We start from the raw sequence: 15,765 nt of genomic DNA on the forward strand, positions 1-15,765 counted from the left end.
TGCAGCTGAGCTTCTTAGAATCGCATACACACTTTTCTATTTTTACTTTCTGACCCCGGCCCATTTCCAAATGCGAAGCTGAGGAATTCCTGCACTCCTACATATGTGAGACCCAGACTGAACTCAAAGAGCTGGCCAGTTTACCCCCCTTTTCCTCCCAGACAGCCTACTTTCATCACAGTGCACAAATGAAATTGGAAACTACTTGGGTTTCCTTACTTTGAAAAAGCTCAGAAGGAACCTTTACAACTCCTAATGAAAGGCTGCAGAGAGGAGCTGAAATTAAGTCAGCAGAGTTCACGATTTGTCTTGGACCAGAGCCTAATTCAGTTTATAATGCAATGTCAGCGCTGGAGTCCCAGCATCAGGTAGGTTTGGCCTGTCCTCCCTGTGCTCTCTTAGAGCCGTCAAGTGCTTTCGTGTATTTTCGCCGCTCTACAAAACTCCAGTGTGGTGGTAAGCTCCCTTCTTACTCTGTTATTTGAGGAAGAAAGATGTTGTCAATGCCTTTTGCCTTGAAAGGGATGACGAGCTTGATCTACAAGCTGGGCTGGCGTGGGGGAGGAAGGAGGGCAGAGCTCCCTTCCCCCAGCTGCTGTTTGTCTGACGCAGAGCTTGTACTTCAGTTGTTATCAGCTGCTTTGGTAAGATCACAATGTGCTGGGATTGCTCAGAAGGTTAAAATATGTTGACTGAATTTTCTTCAGCTACCAACGCAAAAGGCTAGCTAATAGCATCACTGGCTGTCAAAAGCAGCCAGCCCCTGCATTTCTCATGGTAATGAAACACACTGGAGTTTTTCATGGCTTATATACATCATGATACCTGTGCTGTGTATGTCACGTCAAGGATAGGAACAATAGGCGTGCCAGCCAATAGATCCATCAGGCCTTGCAAACAAACACACAAAATTGTCTCTTTCTGTGAATTACTTGGTTTGTATTGATGTGTGATGGTGTATAGAGGGAGATGAGTACTTTTAATTTTGGACCTTTTTCTCCTAGTCCTTCTCCCGTGAATCTCAGCTTCTGTAACAGATACCCTGCTGTTTGCTTTGGTGATCTCCTGACTGTCTTCAAATCCCATTTCAAGAGTGATCTTTTCTCCCTGGCCTCTGACTCCGATAAGCCTGTCTAATAAAGCAATCAAATGGTACTCCCTAATCCTTCCAATTTACCATGCTAAGTTCTTCTCTCTAAACCCCTCTTTTCTTGTGTCTCAGCATCCGGTATCTGTGGATACAAGCTATCTAAAAATAGACCTTACACAGCCATCAACTTCTTTCCCTGAAAAGTTCAGCTGTGGGGCATTCATACACAGTGTAGGAGACCTCAGCTGAGATCCTTTTGCCAAAGGTGATTTGAAATGATATCTCATCTGCCAGGAAAGTGCCTTGACATGCATGCTAGTCTGGGATGTGGTTTTTTCCATAGGCTTGTTGACATTGTTGTACAATTTTTGGGAGACATTGACTGAGCTGGGGCTATGTCCAGCAATACCAGTGTTCCGGTAAGAAAGCCCTTAGATAGAATTTGAAGGACCAAGTACTTAAGCCAGCGTAATTCATATTTAAAGCCACTCCTATAAATCCATATTCATATTCAAGGCACATATAGCCTGGAGGAACGTCTTGTCTTTCTTACATCTCCTCTACCCCAGGATACCTTAGAGAACAGTCAGTGGGTAAGACGTTTCCTTGGGAGATTAAACACATGCCTTCAAATCCCCTTGTGCTGAGGAGGGATTTTAACCTGAGTTTTGTTCAGTCTCCATAAAATCCCTAGTAGCGAGTCTACTGTGAAAAAAAAAAAAGTCACTTCTGCTGCTTCCTTCAGTACCAGTGTGGATTTAGCTCTTTACTTCCCTTGTGTTTATTGCATGTGCCTCTAAATGAAGTGCTTCAGAAATGTTAGAACAGTTTGCTTAGACTTTCCATTTTCTTTTTCTTAGGTTGAAAGTATTGGGCAAAATATAACCTTTGCTATCAAGTCATTTTGGCTTTCCTGGAACAACTTATTAAGAATACGTGCCCAGTTTTACCAAGAAACTGTAGTCATAAACTAGGAAAAAACCCAGAACAACAACATCTACAGCAGCAAAATCCTGCCAGTGATCTATGATGAAATTTAACCTCATCTTAGCAGAATGATCATGTTGCTCTGAGGAAGGCTGCCCTGGCTTTATCACACAAAGGCTCTCAATAGATCAGTTAGAAATATTGGTTCAAATCCTGCTGGTGCTGGGCTCTGCCTGCATTTGTCTGAGGTAAATACTTTTGGGCTTTTTTTTCTTCTTTTTTTTACTTTAAAAGGTCTTGCATGGAGGAAAAATGTTCAGTGGTCCTTGTTGTGATCAGCATAGATCAAAGTGTTCTTGACCCAAATTACCCCTTCCCATCAGGTGAAGTGGTTTCCTTGGGGCTACGATTGTATGGCAGCCAGTATTTACTGGTTTTAAATGATACTGTATACATATGTCACAAGATTGAACTGCTTTGGGCCAAAATCCTTCATGGACACATGAACCATTATTAATTTTTGTATTTAAGCTGCCTAGGAGTTGGGTAATACCTACATTCATATGGCACCATATAGCTCTATGAGATGATCCTGGAGTTAATACAGAGCTGCAGAGGTTTTGCTGTGCGTTCAAGGCCTGGGCAAACAGGAGAACAAGTGCCGTCCGCAGTACTCTCCGGCAGCATCGTTCAAAGTTCACAGACATTCATAGCGAGGAGGAACTGAATCATAAACTCTTGTGTGAGATTCCGAGGGAGGAAAGAGAGATCGTATCTGCTGTTTTTTTAAGATTCAATTGGGTACTCTTTTTGGGAGAGTAAGATTTCTAGGTCTCTTATAAATAGAAGGCCACGTCTCAGCTTGATTACTTCAAACAGCTTCCTGCAACCTCCCACTAGGAAGATGAGCAATTAGTATAATCACAGCAATAAGTTAAAGATACTTAATGCTGAACCTTGCGTAACAACCTTTCTTTTCCTGGTTCTCTGCTGGGCTATATGGAAAGAACAGTTTAATGCATGTTCCGATGGCTGAAAACGCGCTGTCCAACAGGTCTTCTTTGCTCGCTGCAGTTAATTTGATGCCACAAAGTGGTCCAACAAAATTGCGGGGTACTGTGGCTAGGTGGAGGCCTTTTAATATGAAGTACAGTCATGCAGATGGAAGTGTTGTGAACAAAATGGAAAGCAAAGATCCTCACTGTGAGTCAATCTGCTAGTAATAAAGGTGCCGCTGGAGAAGATTCCACCTCATTTTCCGTCAGGAATATTCCAATAACCCAAGGTCAGGAAACAGAAACGTGTTTTTGAAAAACATGAAAAAAGGAATGAACTAGCCCCCTCTTTTGGCTAATTGGGAAACAGTAGTAGGAATTGGTGTCGGCTGAATTGCGGGTCCTGAAAGTACTTCTCCTCTCACCTATGAGCCCATTACACTGTCAGATATAATTTCTGCATGTAGCTGCTGGGCCTCCATTGTAAGTAGGCGTTATTTCTAAACGTAGATCTCCCAGCTAAATCAAGATTTTGGGTTTTAGGATCTAGGCTCCATGTCTACACTGTCTGCATCTACCAGTCCTGCAGCTGATACCGTTTGCTAGCACAGGAACCTTGGAGATGTGTGCAAGATTCTTCCAGCACAGAATTTACAGGAGTAAATTAACTGTGGGAAGAATCTCCTGGAGACTGTTGTGGGTCTGTAAGGACATTCTATCACTGCATGGGGAAGACCTAACTTCATATAACATTTTTTAAAGGGTTTGAGGAGAAATATCAGTTCTTGAATACCAGAGAATCTTTAACATTAAGCCCATTACTTCCTGCTTCTGCAAAATTGCATGGATTGGTGACAAAATTTAGCCATGACAGAAGCTATTAATGCTTCCCTGTGATTTCTAGAACTACCTGCAATTTTTATAAGTAATAAAAGCAGGAGGGTAGGGCTAGTATTCTGTCTCTCTAGTGGAACTGGTTTGAAAAAGTTAGTTATATCCTGCAGAAAATTTTTTGGGAAAATAGTCTTCTAATTTAATCCTTCAAAAATAAAAAAAAAATCCTGATATAAAACTGTTTAAAATTTTTCCTCTTCAGAAAGAGAGAAAACCCCCTATATTAACCAGAACATTCAATTATCTTTAAATGTGTGCGATTGTGCATGTATGTAATGTGAAAATCCCAAAAGCCAGACGCTGTAAGATGTTAATAGAAACTGAACGGGATAATTGAGTTATACAGAAAACATAGATGTATATAATAATGCTTTTGCTTTCAATTTCTCATAATATTGTCATTCAAAAAGCCATTTCTACAAATATGCATAGATCTATGTGCACTTAGCTACTGTTTAAGCACTTAGATAAAGTAAGTGTTTCCAGGAAAGGGGAAAATTTTTGCTTATTTGAAATTTGGATTCTGTCACCAAAGTTATCAGTGATAATTTCATGCCCCATGTCCTCTTCCAGTTGTGTTGGATCAAGAAGTTATCACCTCCAGCCCTTTACTCTGCCAAAAGAGACTATCAATTGATCTTTCAGCTGAATTCACCTGCCTCAGTCAAAAGGAGTGAGGTTACTGAAGAACCAGTATTTGCACTGTCTGAAATAACACGTCATTTTGTTTGACACAGAAAAAAGCATGAGTTCCAGCAGCAGACTAGAGATGGTTAACTTGGGGAAAGGGGTGCTGCCAGTCGTGCTGTTAATCTAACAGCCTTTCTGACCCTGGCCCTATAGCTGTAAGTCACTTGAAATTGGGTCTTGGTGTGAGCACTCTGCTTAAACTACTCACTCTACATTTCTCTAAGTGAGTGAGCAGAGCCAGACAAATGTGGTGTCAAGGTAGAAAAACTGGTGTAGGAAAGAGAAATAGGGAAAAAAAAAAGTCAGACTGTAGAAGATGTCAATATGGGCTTTCTTTTGAAGAGTTCAAGTACTGAAAATGAAAAGTAAAAGCACCCATCCAAAGTTTACATGATCACATAGTTTAGAGACTTTTTTGTGGTATTTTTCTATGTCACAGTATGCATATATACAGAACCTGGTGTATCTAATCCTTCATGCAAAAACTTGGGAATTAAAAACTATACCTGGAATCAGAGAGCTTTACAAACTCCCATCACTGAACTGCAGACACCTCCAAGCAAAAAGTAGGAAGTAAGGAAGAAGTAATGTGCATATTTGAACTTGATAGGGAATACCTGATAAGTAGAATGCAATGACTTCTTATTGTTTCAGCCAGGAGTCTGGAATTAGCCCTGAGCTCTCAAGAAATGTAGTCTCTGTTTAATGATTGTAAGCAATGAGGACCTTGCCTGTGGGAGGACGCTTTTGTGTCCCCTAACGTTGCTTGGCCATATGTGTTTCAGGCAGCTTCCCAGGAATTGTCCTGAAAATGATGCCACAGCTGCTGTACCTTCATGCTCCTAAGCTCCTATCCAGGGAACTGATATAGCAAGTAAAGCAAATAAACGACAGTTTAATAGACTTATCGGACTCTGATTACTAACACACTCTTGCATTCAACTTCTCCTTCTCTCTTTCCCTCTCCCCTCTCCCCAGAGCTTTTCGAAGCTATTCACGTGACCCAAACTTGCAAATGTCTGTCTTTTTACAGGATATCCAGAACTCTCGTCACGACCTGGCTGTTTTTCTTGCTTCTTGTTTTTTCTGCAGTTTCGCAGCTCAGTTTTCCCAGCTGTACTTTGCAGGGAGAAAGCTAACACCCAAAGAAACCCTAACTTTGTGGTTTTGGAAAAGTGGAGATTCTTCAAGACTTTTTATTCCTAGGCAGGTGACACAGCTTGCAGTAGTCATCTGTGGAAATGTCACCACACTGGTTCACCAGGGACCCCAGAAAAGACTGAACCAACTCACCTGCTGTATGCTTACAGTATCAGCTCTGGTGCCTACCACTAGGTGATAGACAGCTATTGTCATGCCTAAAGCTGGGGATAGGTGATCTGAGAAAGGCCAAAGGTGTGTACTTTTTTTAGTGTTGCACTGGCTGCTCTACATGTCAGGGATTAAGAATGCTTCTAAAGGTCTGTCTAATCCATCCTTTTCCATAATACCACCTTATCATACAATCATAGAATGGTTTGGATTGGAAGGGACCTTAAAGATCATCTAGCTCCAACCCCCCTGCCATGGGCAGGGACACCCTCCGCTAGACCAGGTTGCCCAAAGCCCCATCCAACATGGCCTTGAACACTTCCAGGAAGGGGGCGTCCACAACCTCTCTGGGAAACCTGTACCAGCGCCTCACCACCCTCACAGTGAAGAATTTTTTCCTAATATCTAATCTAAATCTACCCTCTTTCATCTTAAGGCCATTTCCCCTTGTCCTGTCACTACATGCCCTTGTAAACAGTCCCTCTCCAGCTTTCTTGTAGGCTTCCTTCAGGTACTGGAAGGTTGCTATAGGTCTCCCCAGAGCCTTTCCTTCTCCAGGCTGAACAAGCCCAACTCTCTCAGCCTGTCTTCACAGGAGAGTTGCTCCAGCCCTCTGATCACCTTCGTGGCCCTCCTCTGAATCCACTTCAACAGCTCCATGTCCTTCTTATGTTGGGGTCCCCAGAGCTGTATACAGTACTGCAGGTAGGGTCTCATGAGAGCAGAGTAGAGGGGCAGAATCACCTCCACTGACCTGCTGGTCATGCCTTTTTTGATGCAGCCCAGGATACGGTTGGATTTCTGGGCTGCAAGTGGACATTGCCAGTTCACATTGAGCTTCTCATCCACCAGGACCCCCCAAGTCCTTCTCCTCAGGGCTGCTCTCAATCCATCCTCCACCCAGACTGTACTTGTGTTTTGCATTGCCCCAACCCATGTTCAGGACCTTGCATTTGGCCTTGTTGAACTTGGTGAGATTCGCACAGGCCCACCTCTCCAGCCTGGCAAGGTCCCTCTGGATGGGATCCCTTCCCTCCAGCATGTCAACTGCACCACTCAGCTTGGTGTCATCAGCAAACTTGCTGAGGTTGCACTCAATCCCACTGTCCATGTCGCCAATGCAGATGTTAGACAGTGCTAGTCCCAATACCAACGCCTGAGGAATGCCACTTGTCATTGGTCTCCACTTGGGCATTGAGCTGTTGACCGCAACTGTTTGAGTGTGACCATCCAGCCAATTCCTTCCTCCACATCTACCGAGTGGTCCATCTGTCAAATCCATGTCTCTCCAATTCAGAGACAAGGATGTTGTGCAGGACAGTGTCAAATGCCTTGCACAAGATGACATCAGCTGCTCTTCCCTTATCCACCAACACTGTAACCCCGTCATAGAAGGCCACCAAATTTGTCAGGCACTATTTGCCCTTAGTGAAGTCATGTTGGCTATCACCAATCACTTCCTTATTTTCCATGTGCCTTAACATCGTTTCCAGGAGGATCTGCTCCATGATCTTGCTGGGTTGGGCACAGAGGTGAGACTGACCAGCCTATAGTTCCCTGGGTCTTCCTTTTTTCACTTTTTAAAAAGGCGGGTTATGTTTCCCTTTTTGAGTCAGTGGGAACTTCACCGCACTGCCACAGCTTCTCAAATGTGATGGATAGTGGCTTAGCAACTTCATCTGTTGCCCAGGAGCAGCTTGTTCATCCATGCAGGCCTCCTGGCGTTTTTGTCTGATTTCCTCCTTGTTGGGATGCATCGCTCTTGAGCTTGGAGAAGGTGATCCTTGAATACTCACCAGCTTTCTTGGGCCCCTCTTCCCTCCAGGGCTTTGTCCCATGGTACTTTACAAGCAGACCCCTGAAGACGCCCTGTGCTCTGTGTATAGGCTGGACAGTGAAGAGGACCTTCGCTGGAGAGGGAGAGGACTGTAATGAGATTTTTGAACCCGCAGACATCATACTGCTGGTAACTGCAAACTTCCTCACTTACTACTCCCAGCACATATGACTATGTGCTATAAGGTGTAAAGCGTTTTTTAGTGATGTCAAGATCCTTTCATATTTTGTATCAGCCCTTACAAACACTTAGGTGAAGGGTCCCCATGACTTTTGAAGCTTGGCAGCTCTGTGTAGGATTACCAGCCCTGCCTTTCCCTCCCCCCCCGCCCCGCCCCATGGAGGACACTGTGTCTGTGAAATTCTTACTTGACTTTGCTGAAACTAGCTTGGTGGGAAAGATCAGCAGCATCTTGCTAGCACTGCAGGAATTTTTGAGGTCCTTGGAGGAAATACTGAGTCACAAGAGCAATAGTAGGTTTCCTTAGCACTTTGTCTCATGTTTAGATCAACCTGATTCAGAATCATCATCCTGCATCACTTTCCAGGTGAAGATTCATCTGTTGATGAAACTAATTAAATGCCCAACACATTTCTGAGTTAGACAGCTGTTCCTTTTTAATTTACAAAAAAATTAATACAATGATTGTGCGTGCAGTTCAAATGCCTGTACTTTTTTTTCCCCCACTTGACGATGTGATAGTGCTATTTAAGGCACATTCCTACCTTGCAGACAGACTAACCTGTAACTGTTCAGATGGTGGGTGTTGCTGAGAACTTTTTCATTCAAAACATGTGAAATGAGTCAGTAAAATACTGATCTACAGTGGCCTGCACCTGATACCTTTCAAGTCAGTGAGGGCATTGCAAGATATCCCTTTGACCTTTATTTTGGCCATAGGGGTGCTAGTTCATCAGGGCACTCAAGCATGCCCAGACATACTTCATAGCACAGTAGATTAAGTGAAATATTTTCTTAAAAACCTGGCTTTGCTAAGGGATAAATAAACTTCTTGCTTGAATAGGTGGCTAAACTGGGGACAGGGCGGAGGCAGAATGATACTTTCAGTCCTGCTGAGGAGGTCTACTTTTCTCTACCAGCAGCACCTGTAGCAGGGGATGTGCAGTTCAACAGTTGGCATACGGTGAAATGGTTATTGACCATATTAGCTGGGAGCACTCTGACAGTGGCCTCCTTACTGCAGAACGGTTCCTTCCAGAAGCACAACAAGGATGTGGGTCTAATGTCTTGATATCTTTAACAGCCCCTGAGACTGTGAATCAAAATAAGAGAGTGGAGTTCATCAGTTTTTCTTCCTTGGTAAGTTGCAATTTCTCCAACATATTTGTCTCCATTCTGTACGTGCTGGGCACAGCGCAGCTTGCTGTTCTTGCTGCCGACACTGGCCCAGCATGAGCTAGAGGGTGTATAATCAGGTTTTTCTTTAGGTCTGCGGTTAGGTGGCCCTTCGTAGATGTCAAGGACATTTGTTCCTCCTGCCTTCCTGGTTAGACAAAGAGAATCTCAGAATAGCAATTCTTCCACATCTTCTACTGTGCAGCAGTGCCATTCAGGTTATATGCTGTAGACAGAGCATAGGACACCTGCCATCAGTTTTGCACACTCAGTGTTCAATAGGGACAGGCAGTGCACCCTGCATATTGCTTGGAAGGTCTTTTGAAGAGGGGCAAAAGAACTAGTCTTGGGGTGTTTTCATTTAAACTACTGCTGGTGGGGATGTAGGAGGGCAGTTGTGTGGTTTGTTTTTTTTTTTTTTTTCCCCCACAGCCCCATAATTTCTCTAATCTGTTAAAAAGTCCTACCAGGAGCCTTGCAGATCCCTGAGTTAGTTTTTTTTTGTCAGACAAACATCTTTATTCCAGGCTCTATAGTCAGTGTGTTGCATTCAGTGGAGAGAACCAGGGGAGTAAAGTACTTGCACTCTTAACTCAATGCATCATAACTTAGCTGTACATTAATTAACCTGTGAAGAGATGTCATTTTGTCCATGTTACCCTACTCTTTCTTGGATTTGCCTCTTGTTGCAGTTTGTGTCAGGGTATGCTCCAAAAGAATCAGAAACAGGCCCACCAGATGCCAGCTACTCCCAAGCACACAGCTACTGCCTCTGCCCAGGAAAACACATACTCCCATGTGAATGGGAGTGGGTGGGAAGGTGTAGAGGAGCTTTCCTTTCCCCCCAGTTAAATTTTCTTTCTATTCATTTGCCTCTTGCTTCTATGTGCTAAGCAGGAGTCAAGGCTGTGTCTGTGTGCCACATCCCACTCCACTGCCTGCCTTGCAGTCTTGCAGAAGACCACCCCTGGCACATATCCCATCCTCGCTGTCATCCATCACCTGAACTAGCACCAGGCACTATGCGGTATGAAGGGAAGGACTCAGCTGAATCCACAGTGGTATAATCTAAATGCTTGGCTTTGCCAGCTCTTATTCAGGTGGGTATTTTTTTTTCACGTGAGCAACCTCACTAAGTGTAGTAAGACAGAATAATAGAAGGAGGAGATGGTGAAAAAGATGTGCAGGGTAACAAAGGAGAAATGTTTCTTATTACATAAGAATGACTTGAGGTCTTTAGTTTTCAAAAGCTTGAGCACTGCATTCCTGTAAAGTGCATAGGCCTTGAGTGGAAGGCGGGGGTTTCTGAGCCAGAGCTAATATGTGGTCCTGGTGCCATAGGTCAGAGTCAAATGACAAGTGACAGACAAACAGCATCTGTGCTCTTCTATACAGTGGAGAGGAATGCAATTCTGGAGCACAGGTACTTGCTTGAATTTGTTATTGCAAGAAGCTCCACAGTAAGGAGGGATGTAAATTTGATGCTGTAAGCCAGGCCATGAAAAGACACAGCTGATAAAGTACAGATTATTTTTGCATTCAAGGTCAAGTGGCATTTAAAGAGCCATTTTGCAGACGCAGTGGAAAATTACAGAAGCAGAATTTTTGTTGGCCACTTCATCCTTTTCAGCTCCACAGCAAAACTGGAAAGAGGTGAAAAAATCAGTCCCTGCTTGTGACTGTTCTCTTATCCTGTCAGCATTTCGGGCTCGTATTACAGGTCTGCCATTTTCTCTGTAATTATTTTAAAGCCTGAGTTTTGTGCGATGTGGAAGGTGGAGGTTTGCCCACTCTGAAAGTTCAAACTTTGTTCTTTCATGATGCATGAGTGGCAATTGCAAGCTTAGCTCTCAGCCCCTTCCCTGGGCACTGAAATATTTCTCAACACTGACCTGAGAGACTCTCTCACAGAAAGATATGTTCAGGCTCCCTGCTTTCCCAGTCCTTGGCCTTTCAGCTGAGACTGCCAACAAATGATTGCTGAACACCTGCCAGACAGCAATAACTTTCAGTCCCCAGTTTATAATAATGCAAAATCGGTATTCTGTTGTCAACCCCTGGTTTATAATAATGCCGAATCGGTGTTCTGTTGCTGGGAATGTCTTATTCATTATGGGCCACATCCAAATCACTTGAATGTGAAGCTGTGGTGATACACATCAGCTAATCTGCCAGAAGTTGCCTCATGAAGGTGCAATCTGCCATACCAGCAACATGTAATTTATGAAGTCTCCTTTTCAGACCAAAATGCAGGTTGGCTTATTCTAAGGAGGCTAAGAAAGATAAACACTCAACCAGCAATACAATTCAAAGGGAAATAGGCACCTAATTCTATAAGGCACCACTGAAAAATCCCATCTGTTAATGCTTAAAACAATATATCTTTCTAAATGTAAAATGGATTCAAATAGCTAGTTCTCTCTCTCTGTCATATTTTTCTTTTTCCCCTTTCATAGTCCATTTACTTACTTTCTGGAAAGACATGGGGTTGATATCTGAGGTCAGGACTGGCCTTACCCACCCATGCAGTAGAGATTCTGTTCCCACTCCCACCAGAGTACTTTTAGCATACATTCAATTAACCTCGGTTAAGTATTGGGTACGCAATAGTGTGTAGGCAGCAGAAGACCTCCTCTAGTTGTTTAGCACTCTAGCATCAGATGAAGATAAATACAGGGCATGACCTGACCCTCTAGGGCACTGGCCTAAATCTAGTAACATATAGACTTGGAGTTTTTCTGCATTTGTAGCTGACACTGATTTGATGAGGAAACTGCCTGAATGATTAAAAAAAAAATAGTACAACCACTGGTAGGATTTTCCCAATGTTATTTCACATGGATGCGTGGTTGTGCACATGTACACATTCACATACACAATGTATTATATGTTGTTTGAAGCTTGTAAAGGCTTTTGTGAATAAAAGCAATATCAAACTTTGATGTAAAAATATATAACATGGAAACATGCAGTGGGCCGGATTACATTTATCCCTGTAGTAAATCACTTGACTTCAGTGACCCTCTGTAAGGGAAAGTTTAGCCACTTATGAATTATAGATATACCTGTTACTTTATATCTACTCATAAACATTTGCTTAAAATGATTTAACATATGATTTTGCTTTATAATTTGTAGAAATGGCTTCATACAGAGGTTTCTGGTTATGAAAGGTATCCAAATGCAGTAATGTTTTTATGTCTATAGTTTTCCCAGGCATTGTAATATGATTGCTTCCCTGTAAGTTGCACTCTTACTATATAATGGGAAAATAGTTTTGGTGTTCCCTCATAATCATATGGGGAACATTTTACAATATGTAATACAGAGGGCACATCTCTCTGTGGAAATAGAACCACATACTTCAGTTCATGACCCAGTATATGGCCAATGGGTCCAATACTGCATGAAATGCTATACACTTAGGGCTGTATCCTTCCTGCTTTGGAAAAAAAAAACAAAACCAAAAAACTCCACTGGCTTGAGTGCAAATATTACTTGAATACCCTAACAAAAAAATGGATTAAACAGCACGTTCTGAGATTCTGGTCCTTTGCTAGCTCTGTCTCAATGTTGTTAAACTGGTTTAAGTATGAGGGAAGAATCAGGCTTACTGTAGTCCCTTAAAACAGTACAAGAAGTGTATTGGGCAAAACCAGGAAAATACGCATAATAATATCAACAACAAAAGTGTTTGTATAGTGCTAAGCTTTATGTCAGGCTGTATTGGTTTTCAAACGTTCGCACTTCCAGCAGGCTAGATTCCCTGCTGATTGTAGTGTAATGAAGTTTACATAAAGCAGGAAGTTAAATTTATTTCCGTACCAAAAGACAGTGGGTTGAGAAAAATGTAAAGTCACTAAAATAATAATGAAACAGAATGGGTGGAAGAACAGCCCCCTGCAGCAGGCCATGTTAATTACCCTTGCAGCTGGGAGATCAATTTGCATATATATTCTTTGAAGCCTGTCAGGTATGAATTGAACCACTGAACTGTTACATTTGATAATCTAGCTTTCCAAAGCATTTTTGCTAAAGATGTTATGTTTCATAGGACTAGTTATTTTTCTACCTCAAAGTAAAGAGCTGTACTTAATTTGTTCCTGTATAAACAATTCTATGTTTGTGACTTCCTGGAGCACCAGGTTAGCAACATAATCTCATCAAAAGCATTGGTACTGCTGATTAAACACAAAAGAGATATAGTTGAACAGCCTTGACAACCAGTGAAAGCAAGGAAATTAAAACTTAAAGCTAGTGGTGACAAGCATGACTCAGGGGATAGTTAATGAGATATGCAGCTTTTCAGCTCCAGGACACATATTCCATTATGTTCTGTACTAGTGGTGACAAAATTGTTGCCATCTGATGGCTGCTTCACAGCCTGAATGAACCTACTGTGTGGTCCCAGGAACTTTGCAAGTCCATTTGTTTTGCACCATCCGTTACTGTAGCATCTTGATGCCGATGCCGCAAAATTGTTCGCAGTGAATGGTGGCAGTTTACCACCTGTTGGCAGCAGTTTCAAGGGAGCATCTGAGATTTATAGAGCTGTTGCAAACCTGTTTCTCGGTCTGGGTAATCCAGAGTTGCTCGACTGAAACCAGTAGAGCCCAGGGCTTCCATGGAACAAAACTAGTGCAAAGGGAGAAACTGTGCCTGAAAATGAACTTTAGGCAGGAACAGGATATGAACTAAAACTTGCTTGTTCTTATTTAACAAAACTGTGAGAATTGTGTACAAGAGATTTCATACAACTCACATGATTTCACTTTTTCTGAAATCTTTAAAAAACCCCAAACCCAACAACCAGAAGCAGTACCTTATCTGAGCTTCAGAAAACTATATGACCATTAACACATTCTTTTGCACACAGATGAAATGTGGTTCTTCAGATATTTCCCAGCATTGGACCTAGGGTAATACTTTTTCAATAATAATTGCAGATAACATTGATGTAGAACAAATGCTCCGTTAATAGTGATCAAGTGCCTTAGGAAGACCTACAAAGATTAAAAAAAGAAGTACGTACCAGTCTGTTGTCAGATCTGGTGCAGGGTACTTGGACTGATGCTTTCCATGCTTTCACTGTGGGGTTATTAACAATGATACTTACTTTTCTGAGGTTACTTCTTTGTGTGGTTACCTTAGTTTCTTGCTGTTTGGAAGGAAAACTTACACAGAAGTCTGTCCCTGCCTGTCTTCACTAACATAACAGATCATGCCAGGTGATAATTGTTTTCCCATTTCTGAATGGGAAGAGTTAGACTGGTCAAGGATGGTCAGGGCATGGGGTAGGGTAAATGGAGAGTACAGTTAATTAGCATTTCCAGTTTGCTTTGAATTAATAGTCCTAAACCTCCATCACCAATTTGATACACTTTTCTGGAAGATTTCTTCTGAAGGTCCAAGAGAAATACTTTACATTTTTGCAAAATTCAAGCATTGTTGGACTCAAGGCGAACTTTTACAGTCCTTAGTGAACAATAGATTTGTTGGCTAACAAATCTGGTTCATGCATCTGGTTGTTACTAACCATCAGAGAAGCTCAGTTACATTTCATCCCTTCATTAACAATGTGAGCATCACCGGAAAAATTGGACATTTGGGGCTCCTTAATTGATCTAGGATTGAAAAGAGAGCTTGATACTCAGGTGTCATGGAAAACTAGATGGAGTTGCATACCCATGGTAGAAACTTAGCAAATCTTACCCAAAGTCAGCTATGAATTGGGATAATTTTATCTGCTAGGGAGGACTGGCAGGATAGCAAGTTAGATAACATAGTTTTTCTTTGGAGAGAGTGAGAAGCTTTTCCTACTATTTACACCTTTCTACATCAGTATTACTGTATTTCCTCACTTGTATGCAGCCTTTCAAAATAAAAGAGCTGGCTGATATAATTTTAATACTCTTTAATATAACAAATCTCTTGCATGAAAGATGTTTATTTAATGATCATATATTAAAGATAAGTATATTCCTTTCTTTTCCTGGCAAATAAAACTCTCCAGTTCTAAAAGGAACTTCAGGTAGTTATAACACAAACCATGCCTAGAAAAACAAACTCCTTCTGTATTATCTTAAGCTCTTTAAGATTTAATAAAGTCTTACATTTGTTGATCAAATGTGCAAAGGGTGTAGTGCAAGCAAAGCATTCAACTTGTAACAGGGAGAAAGTTTTGTACAGCAGAAAGCTTACTTTACAATGGAAATGTAGGTAATTATAAGCACTGAACTTTAAATCATTTTGAAGAACGTCCAGTGAATGCAATAGTCCATATAGAACATCTAAGATATAAAACTCTTTCTTCCCCTACATTTTCCTTTATTTTAACAAGAATAGTGATATGAAAGCAGGATGAATACAGAGGAAGCAGGGCATACATCTCAAAAATATTTGATGGTGCTGTGTTAAACAGGTTTTTGAAATTTCCACTGGTTATTTCTGGTTTTAGAGATATTTTTTGTTGTGCTGATTCCACCTGGAGTTTTCTAGCCAGGAACATCCCACACTTTTTACCCTGTTCTGTTACGGTCAGTCTTTACCATCTCTATCCAGCAGGAGCTGTTACTTCATCATACAATGTCTTCAGGTTTACCCACCTGTTGACTTTTTTCTGTTGTATGCCATTTATACCACACTTCACAGCAATGTTAGTCACA

At 41.9% G+C, this 15,765-nt stretch overlaps 1 long non-coding RNA gene across 1 annotated transcript in view; it reads left to right on the top strand.

The window, feature by feature from the left end:
- Positions 1-262: 262 nt before the first annotated feature.
- LOC129205142 (uncharacterized) overlaps positions 263-15,765 on the top strand; it is an 88,937-nt gene continuing 73,434 nt past the window's right edge. Inside the window, exon 1 of the long non-coding RNA XR_008576632.1 lies at positions 263-368. This is a non-coding gene — a long non-coding RNA (uncharacterized LOC129205142). The remainder of the gene's footprint in view (positions 369-15,765) is intronic.

This window comes from Grus americana, chromosome 3 (assembly GCF_028858705.1).
Source record: "Grus americana isolate bGruAme1 chromosome 3, bGruAme1.mat, whole genome shotgun sequence".
Lineage (NCBI taxonomy): Eukaryota > Metazoa > Chordata > Aves > Gruiformes > Gruidae > Grus > Grus americana.